Source organism: Pagrus major, chromosome 21 (assembly GCF_040436345.1).
Source record: "Pagrus major chromosome 21, Pma_NU_1.0".
In the NCBI taxonomy this organism is placed as follows: domain Eukaryota; kingdom Metazoa; phylum Chordata; class Actinopteri; order Spariformes; family Sparidae; genus Pagrus; species Pagrus major.
The window spans coordinates 18,378,451-18,392,624 of record NC_133235.1 but is presented as its reverse complement, the minus strand read 5'-3'; positions in this window follow the sequence as shown (position 1 = coordinate 18,392,624).

The following is a 14,174-nucleotide window of genomic DNA, read 5'->3' as shown; positions in this document are numbered from 1 at the left end:
CTAAAAGACGGTACTTCCATGTTGTATTTCTGTTTCATGCTGCTTTATAGTTTGACTCTTGTATTTGTACTTTCGACTACATTTGTTTTAGAGCTTGTAGTTCCTTTTCAGTTAACAATTTTTCATCCCCTTCCATGTATCCCCCAAATGTGGTGATTTTGAATGCAACTGTTGAAACTGAAAACTGAAGGATTAAGTGTTTCTTTATTGTTTGAGAAAAGTCTACTACTTCTTAAGATAAATAAACTAATTCAAACCCCTCTTGGATTCGCTGGAAAATGCATTGTCACAAAGACAAAAACAGGCTGTTTTAGGACAGGCTGCTTATGAAAAGACATTGTCGAGATACATGGTTCTCAAAACAGTGACGATACAAACACATGATGATTGTACAGAACATGATTCATTACCATAGATTAAACAATCGAACAGTTTATAAAGTAGTTGAAGGAGACATATAATGCAGTTGTTGTTAGGGTTCATAATTTTATTTTGGGTTACAGCTAGAATAGGTTTACATGCTTCAGTGCTCAAAAAAACACATACATTTTCTCATACTGTCCAGTGCTGCAGAACCTCTGTATCCCCCCTCTGTCTGAGACACTCTGGTTTAGCACCTGTCTTTTAAGGCCCCTCCCCCCTCCTGAATACCCAGTCTGCTCTGATTGGTCAGCTCAAACATGCCTGACCCAGCACTGATCACAACAACAGAACAACTGTGCTAAATCAAGTCTTATGTGCCAAACTATAAGCTTATCATGCAAATGTGTGACATGGTGATGTCACAAAGTCACGGAATTAAAGGAATTAAAAGACTACTGACGAGGCACCTATCATAATAGGTCTCCTTTAAAATTGAACAACCTTAAACATCTGCAGCAATAAAAAATAAATAAAGATTATTAAAATAAGAGCTCATGTTGTTGAGTTGAGTTGAGTCTGAGATATTTTAGAGAGAACTTAAGTAGTGAATGCCATGATGAAAGTCTTCTTATACTTAAGTGTTGCTATTATCAGCAATCTGACCTCCCCCTATAAAAGCCTTTCTATTTCCAGGCTTAGCCCACTCACAGTCTTGGCAATGTACTGAAAAAGAGCCTCTGGGATATCACATATCGCATCGCTCGAGTCTGCTGTGACACCAACACACTGCTGCATCATTCGGAGATGCACACGGGCTGGACGGCCCAAAATATTCTCTTGTCTCTTCTCTGAGAGTGGGAGTCCTCACAGTCACAAATTAACCAGTAGATCTGGATTCCAATTGAGACATCCTGACCATACATATATTAAAGAGTTGGATTTTTTGCATGGAAATGAATCTCTCATATATATTTGTTAAGGTGCAATATTGCCTTTAGGGGTGGCCAAAAAAATAATATCATGATCTGTTTAATTAAAATCACGATCCACCATCTGAATTGGGATCTTCTTTTTTCATCAATTTTAAAATGCCCCTTGGACTATTGCCAGACTTGAAAATGCCTTTGTAAAATCAAAACACAATATTACACAAAGGATTGCTTGTTTTTTTGGCACAAGCTTCTCAGCAGACGGTTAGTTTGTTCATATAGTGTGGATCCGTTAGTCAATGAGATTATGTGAAGTTTGGAAACAGAAGAGAAAATAAGATACCATGACCTCTTTGAGTCACCTGAAAAGTAGATTGTGGACGCCTTCATGATCGATCGTGGCATAAAATGCCAGATTGCCCACTCCTAATTGTGGTGTTGTGTTATTTCCTGTTGTACACAGAAAGCATCTGAAAGATTCATCAGCACAATACACACAACATGGGCATCAGGATGCGTTGTGCCTGGTGCATACTAGGGAATTTTCAAATCTGACTTGTGTGATCAAATGTGACCTCAGTAACAAAAAACATGGAGGCATGCTGTCGTCGTCAGCTGGTTGCACTTGTATGTGATATGTTTTGCACTGTAAAACAAAAACACACACAAAAAAAAAACAGAAAAAAAAACTGTGGATGAAGTCATAGCTGAGAAATAAGGAAGGAATCAGCATGGCTTGGAAGTGAGTAACAACAACATCCAGTTGGCGATGCCTTCCAGTCAGCTTGCTCTAATTTCTGCTCAATATTCCATCGCTGGATTCCAAGTTGTAAATATCCAGCCAAGCAGGTGACCGCAGTTCGAGGCTGCGTTTCAACATTTTAAGCGGGAGCACAGTAGATAGTTTTTGAAGGAGACTTGGGGAGACTGTACCATCACATGATTTTGAAGCTGTTATTTTAAGGTAAAAAAAGTTTCATAATGTTGCTTTAAGATCAAGAAACATCAAGGGATGTAATTTTTCAGCATATTCATGGTTGGCAGAAACATACAAGACCAACATTTATTCTGGCCGTGGTTCGTGCAGACTCAGATCCAGTCAGTAACATTAAGAATATGTTTGTAAACCTGTCACTCTACAGGATCATTTGTGCATATAATCTGTTCAGACCAGCCTCGAATCAGGAACACTCCGACGATCGATGGGTGGAGCAGATCAAACCCAAAACCTGTCTTATCATCCTCTAGTATTGGGACAGCATTACAGCAGTTGTTTGTGGCTTCCTCCTGGTCTTCTGTCCTTCTGACCTCTCTCTGTCTGCAGGGATGTGGGAAATTTGGCAAACACACAACAATCAGCAGCGATGACACATTTCTAAAGACTCGCAGATATGATACTTATCTCATCTAATTCTGGCAGTGATATTGAAACTGTTAAAACATTTTTTCTCTTGCTGATATGTGCAGACGAGTGTGGCGTCAATGCTTTCTGTACGTCTTTGAATGTACCAGAGAAAAGGGTGTGTGTAGTCGTGCTCAAAGGTATTGTATTCTTCTCCAGCTTACCACTCAGCGAGCGGCTCCCAGGAGGAATCTCACCTTGCCTGCCTGCAAACTTCTAAACCCGAGTGGAACCTGCATGGTGTCACATGGATTTGTTTAGATGGCGTTCGATTGCCCCATGTGGGTATGTTTCCATGGTTTTGGATTTCCCTGTGTGAGTCTGCCCCACTGGTGTATTTTAACTTGTCTCCACTGTGCTCAGTAGTATCACATGGATTTCTAAGAGCTCGAGCATGAATAGTGGTTGCAGTAGTAGATGCTATGCGACTGTTCAGTTGGCAGGTGGGCTGAAATAAGCTTTGATGTGTGAGTTTATTATATCTGCATAAAATGTTATAAAAAGAAGTCAATTAAGTTTCTCTTTACGTTTTTATTGTGTTATTTTATTATATGTTCTATCATAAAACAAATTGTAAATGAAATTACAATTTAAATGAGAGAACATTGTGTAAGACTTCTTAAACCACAAATTAATGGAAACAGGAGATATAATAAGGATCTAACCAAAATAAAATTCAATTTCATCTGATGAGCAGAATAGATAAAAAAAAACAATAAGAGAACTCAGCACATGTTTGATTTTAAAGTTTGTAATTGTGCCCCTGACTGGAAAATGTACAGACTGCAACATAATCATACACACAAACTAAAGCTGCTCATAGCCAGGTAGATAGTCAGGTGCAGAGCCCAATCATCTGGAGGAATGAACACCCAGTGTCATATCAGATTCTGCTCTGAACTGAAGCTGTTTACCAACGGGAAGAGAGCTCAGAGATGACTTTTTAACCTTCATGATTAAAAAAGTGGATTTATCTTCACTCCTGTTTATCACCTGACTGCAACAGTGATCCAAGGAGGTGACCTCCATTATCGTACTGTGATGTTGACTGCTGGAGGGAGCTGGAGGATCAGTGTACTCTACCACACAAATTGAGAGAGGAGAAGAGATAATGAAAAGAGAGAACTGGTGTCTCTGGTGAGTGCTGAGTGCCGAACCCAGTCAGAGTTGACCTGAATTCAAACACACAGACACTCACACCCTCTGTCTGTCGTTAGCTTACGATTAATGGACAGTAAAGTGATCTGGCTGTTTGGGGCGAATAAACACAAATGGTCCTGCAGTCAAACTGGCTTTGCTGGTGGTGAACACCATTAAACAACTACGACATTCATATTAACCTTAGTCGCGTTCACAGACTTTCCTATCCTGGAAGTAGTGACGGGTGAACTGCATTAAACCCACCGTTTCTTTGAGTAACCTTTCTCTGGGTTGTTACATTGTTGGAAACATTTTGGATAATGTTACACAACACAACAAAATATATAACAAAGGTCTGGTCGTTTTTAGACAATTTAATGCAGTTCACTCTCACCACTCTTATCAGCATTGTCTCCAGACATGAATGGCATTTTCATTGTGCACAACCCGCTGAGAACCAAACAAAGAAATAGAGGAAACACTCCCATATTGGAAGGTGTAATTAAGCAATTATTAGCTTACAAGTTTGCCATAGCAACTGAAAAGGTGATAATGTGTTAATATTGTGTTTACAGCTTGTTTCCACTGCCTCGGGTCATGCAGGTTTAAAGAATAAGCTAAAAATAAATAATGTTGCATATTTGATCTTGCCTCAATTTCTCTTTTTATTTCATCATACAACAACTGCTGTAACGATTAAAGTCTCATGTTCTGTTGGTATGATAATTATTTTTATGTACCATTTTTTGTAGGAAATTAAATATGCATGTTTTTTGTGCATACACAGACAGATGGAACAAAGATGTTTGATATGGGTTTGTGGATCCACGTTTTCATGTATACGCTAAACAACAGCAGCACTGCTATTATAAAACGTCTTCATGTCAGAGCAGTGAAGCATTTAGCGTTAAATATTTAAAGATTTTGGATAATACTAAAAGCTCCCACGCAGATTTGTAATTCAAATTGGACCTTGATGATGTGTTTTATCCTCTGCATCCTCCAGTGAGGCCGCAGGGCAAGCAACTAAAATTTTAATAACATAACTTTGTGACATCAAGTAGTGAAAGTTGTACTCTGTGTCACCATATGTGAGTGTGCAAGCATGACTAGGTTACTCGCGCCGTATTTTTGGTCTGGTTGCGTTTTTTGTACTTCCATTACATAAACGCAGCAGCACCTTCTGCTTTCACCCCCACCCCAAATGTAACCTCACCCAATTACTCTGAAGCTCTTTTAGCTGCTGAATATGCTTCAAACCTCCGGCTTGGGTCCCAGGTTAGTTCACTGCCATGTTTTATTCATGGCGTGTTGTTATTTGTTATTTCTTGCTGGTTCCCTCTGCGTCTGTGGCAAACATGACGCACTCCCTACGCAACAAACCTCAAACAAGACAACTGCTCACGTACGCAGAGAACAGATGAGGAAACACTGGAATGGTAAAGTTGGTATCAACCATCTTATGCAGTTATTTCAGGGTTGGCTGAAAATCTATAGTTTAAAAAGACATAGAAAAGGGTATTTATATTCATATGCAATATGAATTTTAAAGCTGCAGAGAGGCGATTTTGATATCAGTGAAGGGAGGTATGTTAATTAAATGCAGCTCCATACAGCTCTGAGATGTGAAGGAGTCTCTCCTGGTTAACTGAGACATTCTGAAGAGCATGATGGTGATGGGGGAGGTGGAGGTGGAAAGATGGACTGATAGATAACGTCAGTGCTATTTAAAAGTTCACATCCAACGACTTATTATGTTTATAAAGAACGTGGGAAGAAAGTTCATTGGGAAGATTCAGTGACGTATAAAATCTGTGAATGAGAGAAGCTTTTAGAGTGTGGGTAACTGGGAAATGCCTCGAAATTTAATTCAGTTGAAAATAGGCAGGAAATTGAATAAAGGGAGTGAGTAAAAAGGTAGCAGGGAATCTCCCGTAGACGAGGAAGTACATCTTCTGCATTGAACTTTTCCCAAAAGCTTCATTAGTAGCACACAGGCTGATGTTTTTTCAGGTTTTCCTGGGGTTGATTCAGAGAAACAGCAGGCTTCGCCACAGTTTTCTTCACAACTTTGCCACTACTGTCAAAGTTCAGTTATATTCCAGGTGCTTCTCACTGCTAGAGGAGGTGAAAATGTGCGGATTTCACTTAGACAGTTTGAAATGTCACAAGTCACTCTCCTCATTAACATGTTGCAGAAATAGACTGTGTGCTTGGTATTTAACTTTGTGTTCAATAAGATGGTATTTATACTATGTTTTAAATTAGCACCATGTGTGATGTTATGTACAGGGTTTATATGGGTGCTGGAAAGCCTTGAAAATGCTTGAATTTTAAAGTGGTCTGAAAAGTGCTAGCACGTTAGCAACATGGCTACAGCTAGCAGCCTGGCTACTGTTCAAAGCAACAAAAAAACCAGCTCACTGCTATGAAAAAGCAGAGGAAAACACACGGTTGTATTAAGAAGTAGGCAGGTTTGGTTACTAACCGATCTAGTAGAAATAAAGGTGGTTTTGGACCATCTCAAGTCCCCAGTGGTTTTGTCAATACCTGTAGAAGAGTAGAGTTATCCTTTTGGTTGTCAGATTAGCTTAATCCTGAACATTTTGCCACATTACACATATAAAATCAGACTCTATGTTATCTTCTCCCATTGAAACCCTATGTTCTGGGTTTGGATTCAGGCCTAGTGGGTAATACATCATCCCACAGGGTCTATTCTGGTGTCTGGCTGTAACATCCAGCCTCTGTGTTACAGTAAGCTCAGCCAGGGTGTGACAGCAGATCGACAGGAAAAGCTAATTGGTCCAACTGATGTGTCAGTGCAGTGCTAGGCTCAGCCGAGAAGAGGCGATTAGGTAGCAGCTTCTGCCAGCCTGTTACACCTGCACTGTTGGACCAATAATGGGAACCACCATGCCACAAGACAAATGCAGTTCAATGTTGCTGAATGAATCTGCAGAGGTTGAGATTGTCTCATGATCCTCATAAGGACATATTAGAATAGATAGCAGGGCAGTCGAGGGTGAGGAAATTATGTGTTTAGCTGCTGATGGTATACCGACGTGTAAAATGACCATGATGGGCTTTAAGTTCATGACTTTTCTGTTTTTAAAAAGTTTGCTCTTGTCAGTAAAGTGCGGCTTCACTTTCTGCATCCATCTGTGTCGACACACTGTGAGTTACAGAAACAATATATATACTTACCTGGAAAAAATCCAACATACAAAAGTGTCAGTATACACTGACATTTCTTGACAGTGCACATCTGAATAGAAACGCACAACACGGTTGGTTGAGTTACAGCTATAAGGCTGGACAACCAGTCAGGCAAAGTGTGCAACTGTCCACAGACCCCCATATTCACTCTTTCTTGGAAGATTTGAGGTCCAGCATTATGACCCAAACATCCTGTCCTGTCTGCAGGACGTTTACTGTGGCAACATCTCATTTTAATGCCTTAATACTTTGATTTTTTGGTGTGCTTGCATGGTTACCACCTTAACAAGTTATCACAAACCAAGGCCAGTTTTAGCCTGGTTGGGCTGGTAGAAATTATAGGTGGGCAACTCAGGTGGAAGTCAGACCAGGGATATTTTAGAAAAGCTGACTAGTTGTCTGTAGGTTGCAAGTTCAAATGTCTGCCCAGATTTTACATTTTACATTATGCCCTCAGGCCACTCCAGTTTATGGCTGCGTGTTTGTTAACGGGTTGGGTTAAGTGAAGATCATTACTTTGCCCATGGGGATTGATGAAGTGGTATTCAAATTTATAAAGAACAACTGAAGCAGGGAAATTGGGAGGTAGTGATATTTACAAAAGATCTAAGAGCCTTATTCAAACTTTGAAAAGGAGCAAAGAAAACAACTTTGAAAGCAGGCTGACTTACTTCGAAATTAAAAATACCTTCATTCATATTTAAATAATCAACTCCATAACATTTCTTTTTATTGAATGAGCTTCTATAAAAGTCCCGATGATTAAATCTGCTTTTTAACATTATATAAAGTTTTTATAAGTTTATTTATCTTTTATTACTGTTTTTATTGTTATGTTTTGTGTTTGTTGTGAAGAACTCTGTATCGCTATACAAGTGCTAGTGCTATACAAATAAACTTCAGCACAATTTTCAGCCATGTTTGTGGCGACCACAACAGGTATTTCAAGCCACAACATGATTTTTTCCCCAACCCTAAACAAGTGATTTTGTGCCAGAGCAATTAAGAAGAGTTTTTTAGGTCAAGCTCTGTCAACACCAACGTCAAGACTTGGGATGGATTTGGCATTAGTTGTTATTAAAGTGCTGTAAAAGCAAAAAGCTCGTCACCCTTCTGAAATGCTCCTCCCTCTGATGTCACAACTGGAGAGGTGTAGATGCTTTTTAGTGGAAATGTACCTAAAATAGACATACAGAAGTGTCCTCTCTCCTCAAAAGGCTTCCTTGCCCGTTGCACTTTATTTGAATGTACAGTAATTAGGCCTATCTGTTAGTGTGGAACAATCATCATCACAGATTGGTTGGGCGCTGCTGGGGGTGGGGCGAGTGGGGTGAGTAATATAATGGCAGACAGATCGTTTTCCTCAGTCTGTCCTTCCTCCTTAATCAATTAAACTACTAATTAAAGCTCTTTCGCATTGCGTGATTTAGGAGATTCATACTACAAATGTGCAAGGACAAGTCATTGTATGTGTTTGTGTTCTGACATGAATTCCTGTCTTCTGCTGTTTGCCACAGAGCAGCAGCTGCAAGTTAAGCCTCATTCAAGGACAGCTCTGACTTTTCCAGCAAGTCAAAGGAATTGAACACAACACAGACCATTTCAAAAAACCTACTTCTCCAACCTTCAAACGTGACCTTTAACCCCTCAAGTCTGAAATTATGAGTCACACTGCAGAGAGCACTTCACCATAAATATATTGTGCATAAACCACGTCACAACAGGACATCTGATCATTTGGGTCAGTTCAGAATAACGTAAAGCTATTTTTAGATGTGTGGTTGATCGTAACTTAAAAAAAAAGATTTGTTTTTGGGTGTGTTCTTTCTGATATGTGTCCCAGATTTGCTTTGGCCTTGAAATTTTGGTAACAATCTCTTTTTTAAAGAATTTGTTGTATTCTCTCAGGAGACATGAATTGGATAGATGTTTTTGTCCTTGAAGCTGGTGCTATTTTCCCCACAATGAAAGACTCATATGAATTAATTGATTCACTTAGAAAACAATACATATTTATAACTTTACAGGACCTGAGAAGCAAATGCAAATCTTATGTGAATGTTTCTATGGAGAAGTCATCTCGTTGCATCTACTTCCTCCTGTTTTACATTTTCTTGGATAAAACATACAAAATAGATGACCCTCAGTGTTCTTATTGTTCTTTTCCCACTGCATCCTCTTTATCTTTTGTTCCAGCCACCTCCACCAGACATGTTTATTTATAACAACGCCTCTTGTGCAAACAAGCTATTGGCGAGTTGAACAGTGAGTAGTTGTGAGGCAGGCTCAGAGACATCGGCATGGAAAAAGCTTTAAACAGCACAGTTTGTGGAAGCTCTTTAGATCCCACCCAACCACTGGAAGGCTTAGGTAATAAAGCACTGCCCAGCGGAGGCCTCGAGGGATGGGCTGCTGCCTGTGTGACTCATCCTCCGAGGCTGATCCCTTCCTGGTTCTTTCCATTAATAACCATCTGAGCCCATCTGAACTGTACTTTCTAATAGCTTCACACCCTCTACTTGGCCCAGAAAAGAAAAGGATCCATCCTGAATGCTGTAGCCCAGAGGCATGAAAATGAAGCCTCCCTCTCTTTACAGTTTTATGCAAATTTCAAGATTATTTAGTATAAATATAGCATGTGTTACTAGCTACAGAGCTTCTTTTTCAATTTTATGAAAAGGACATATGTGCATGGAGGACATAAGATTCACAACAGCCTATACATGTCATAAATGTGCATTCAACATTCATGCACATGCAAAAAGAGTACAGCAGTGTTAAAGGATAAGTTCACCAAAAAATGAAAATGCAGTCATCATCTACGCAGCCCTATGCTGATTGAAAGTTGGGTGAAGTTTCCCAGTTCACAAAACATTTCTGGAGCTTCACAGCAAAACAGCGTAGCAGCACGTTTTTAAATGTCTAAAAAAAAAACAAAAAAACAAAAGGGCTCAGAGGAACTTGCTCGGCGTAATCCCTTGAAGTCTCTGGAAGTCCTGACATCCAAAAGTGATTTGAAGAGACATTATTTACACTGTAACATTGTCGAAGCCGACAGCTGCTAAGCTAAAAGCATTAGACCTGGATTACGTCAGATGAGCTGTATGGAGCCACTTTAGGTTTTTCTTTTGTTGTTTATTCATGTTTTAAAACAATCCCATTCACTTAATTTGCAGAATGCTGCAAAGCTGTTTTGCTGTTAAACTCTAGAATTGTTTTACTGACCTCGAAACTTCATCCGACTTTCCATCGGCATGCAGTGAGTCGATGAATTTGGACAATATATTGTTCATTTTGTTGCGAAAAATGAGTCTTCTTTTCAAAACCTTTCGATGCCACTGATATAATAATAAATAATAATAGCATAATAATTTAGATACACCAGCACTGTAATTGAAATGTAAAACAAATATTAAAATATGCTAAATATTAAAATATCCTAAACTAAAACATAAATAAAATAAACCCACACAACCAAAACAAGATAAATTGTATGTAAGCACGGGTGTCATTTACGCTGGGGACATGACCCCATCAACCAATTTGTTTAAAATGTTCTGAAAAGTAGCTTGCACCAAGAAATGTTATGTAGTTTGGGAGAAGAAATTCAAACTCAGAATTTTTATATTTACAATATTAATGAGGTAATAATACAAATACAAACCATATCTGAATAAACAAGCTGTTCTCAGAGGAAGATAAGGTCCCCAGAACACCGTTTGAAGCTAGAAAGGTGGCAGGGTCCGCCACATATAAACAAAGTTAAACAATGTGAAATTATGTTGTCCTTTAATGTCAGTTTGTTTATTCAGTTTATTCAGTCATGAAAATTAAGAGAGTTTGTTTATTTAGTTTGCTGAGGCAGAAAAAGTCAGTCGATGAAGATCTTTCTCTTCGGATTAAGACTTCTTCCCCAAACCGACGCAGTGCAACTTCAACTGATGAATGAGAACTGATGCAAAGTGCAAAGTGACACCCTTGTCTGTTTGGACTCTCGGGCTCTGTTAATGAAAAACTGTATTTTAAACACAGGTTGAGGTCAACAAAGATGATTGAGGTCATGTTCATCCCGACAGGCATTCATTATACCTGCCCGAAATATGATTTATAAAATGAAATATGATTCATGAAGTACATTCTGTTCAGGAAAAACCAACAGAGCAGGGCCCACATGTTTACATGGAAAAAGTGTAAACAAAAGCCCTCATTCAACATGGCATGAAATAGCTGTTTTCTTCTTCCTTTCTTTTTTTGGTGTCTTGTTTTGCTGCCAATGTGAAGCTGGAAGGAGAGCAGGAAAGGAGGATTCCCACATTCTGTGATGATGCTCACTGTGTCTATTTATGTCTCTGTGTGGGCAAATTTGTTGTTTCCTCGAGTGGGCAAATTTGTTGACGCTTTGATGAAATATTACCGGTGTTACAGTTTTCAATCCCATCGGACTCGCTGATATAATCTCTAGATGTTTGATTCTGCTGAATGTAGGAAGTGCACAAAGAGGTTTGGTACAGGAAAAACAGCTCAAAGGTATCAGCACAGTCTGAGTGCATGACTATACTGAGGTGATGCTCACCTGCAGAGCTTTTCGAAAACAGCTAATCAATTTTCGATGCCAGTGCACACAAAACTAATTTTTTAAATTATGCATAGCTGATTGAGCTGTGAGCATGGATAACGGTGTGTATAGTCACTAACTGTAGTCTCTTCACATTATTTTGTAACTGAATGAAATCGACATCTCCAGCATTGGAAAGTTGGTGAGAAGGGAGAAGCTTGTAAGTAACATAACAATAAAGAGAGAGAAAAATGAAAGGCAATATTGTTGAAAGGAAACAGCCAAGGAAATGCCTCCAGATGCTACTCAATGTCGGATGCTTGCTATCCACGCTATCTGTAAAAGATGGGTGAGTTTGCTAAGATAGCATTTTCAGATTGTACTTTTTAAACAGAAAACACACATTTCGTACTGTGATCTTTAGTTATTCCTTGATTAGAAATGACAAACAATAAAACCAAAAACCAAACCAACTTTCAACTCCAGCCAGCTGCAACTTATTTAGGTTTTCTGTAGTAAAATGAGGAGGCATCGTATAGATTGTTTTTTTTATTTAGACACCTTATTTCAACTTCATGAATCAACTGTTTCTCGTCCATATCTTGCTTTTAGTGACATGACCAAGTGACAGGAATGAAAATAGAAACTCTTTGCTCAAGCTGGCGTGCTGCGCGGCCCTGCCTCACTTGCAGCCAGTTGGGACACTCCAATGGGACACTGTAAAATCAAGATGATATTGTCGCTGACGCTTGCTTGTGTCTCTGTCATGGTCCTGTCATTTCAGTCTGATTTTGTCTGTGTTTTGTGCTTTTTTCTATGTCTTTGTGATGTCTTTTGCTCTGTTTCCACTGTTCTGTTTCCGTCCTGTTTTCTTCTGCTCCTCAGCAGTCTGCTTTCCCTCCACATTTGCTCTACATCTCTTTTGTTAGCCCAGCCCTGTTCCTGGTGTTTTTCCACTCATTACCTTCACCTACGTTTCTCCGCCTCACTCCACCGCACTTCATCCCCTTGTGTATTTAAGTCCAGTCTTTAGTTCAGTCTTGGTTGAGTCGTCTGTTGTGTTTCCATGATGTTCTGCCTGTTCCTTGTGTGTCGTGATGCTGAATAAAACTTCATCGATTCCACTTCTGGCTGCCGTCCCCTGGGTCCACCTTCTCTGCTTCAGCGTGACAGTCAAATGTAGTTAGGACATGGTGTTAAGTGTAAACTTCCTCTGGGCGTGTCAAAAGATGAACTAGCTTACTGTTTATTTTCAGTTGGAAGGGATTAAATCACGTCTTAATGCATGTGGGTTAACAGGGATCACAAAAGTGCCTTGTGATGCGAGTAAGGAGGACCGAAAGTTGTCGAGTTCAGTCTGTTTCACTAGCTTGACTTCTCAGTATGTTTTTCTCCATAGAGGGTTTCTTTCATTGATCTTTCTCAAAATTTCATTTCGTTTCATTAATCAGAGCCGGTCTGCTCCTATTCTAAGCTTAATGGGCATCTTCTACGGCATTGGTCTTTCAAATCTAGGCAGCTCATAATTCTAATTGAAAAGAAAACATTGATTATTGTGTTAGCATTCAACAAATACAGCTCTCATTATTCTTAGCCCTGTGTACTGGCACAACCTCATTGTTTAAGCCTAGAGGAACAACCGGGAAGATTGTCTCTCTCTCATTGGCCACTTTTGAATGACAACAGATTACAAAGATGAAGAAAAATGGACAATGTCATGAAGATTTACATAAAATTGATTGTTTATCTGCAAAAAACATAAAAGGCTGTCCAGCTTCTCTTTTCTGCTTTTAATGAGTCTTTACAGTAATGCTGATAGACAAGATTACTTCTGCAGCCACACCCCTTTATGGTAAATTCACTTATGCATACAAGTATTCTCCACTCTCACAACAACATGAATTATGTTCTCAAAGTGTAGGCAAATCACTTTGTTCCTGACGTCCACTGAATATTAATAGAAAATCATTTTTCTCTCAAGCCACGATTTTCAAAGGAGCTGCCCATGCTAAGCGAGAGGAAGAAGCCCAGAGGACCGATGTTGGAGTCTGTTTCCTTCAGACGGCCTTGATTTTAAGCATTGTATGATTTCAATTTAGGAGACTTTCAGCGAGACTTTTTCATTAATTTGACTCATTGTAATGCCTGGCCACTAAATAGAAGCTGAATTTCTGCTCGGGGAAGTTTGGGTCAGAGGAAAGCTCAGTGGTAGTGGCAGAGTAGTGATGTGCATACAAAACACTAAGTTTTAGTACGTGCATCTTTACACTCTCCTGAATTTTAACCCAGACAAAAAACAATGAATAATGCAGAGGTAGAGGATAGGCCTTATTTTCTGCATGAGATTGTTTGAAAACTAAAATGCAAAATTAAAGAGTTGGGTTCCACCTGTCTCATAATTTCAGGAAAGTTAATGCAAAAAATCTGTAATTAATCACAACTGGAAGCATCAGCCCAGGTTGTCAAGCATTTTCCGGCTGAAGAAGCCACCTGTTCAGCAATCAACTGCATAAGCTCATGGAATGATTTATGACTGACTGCTGGGCTATGTTTACTTAATAATGCC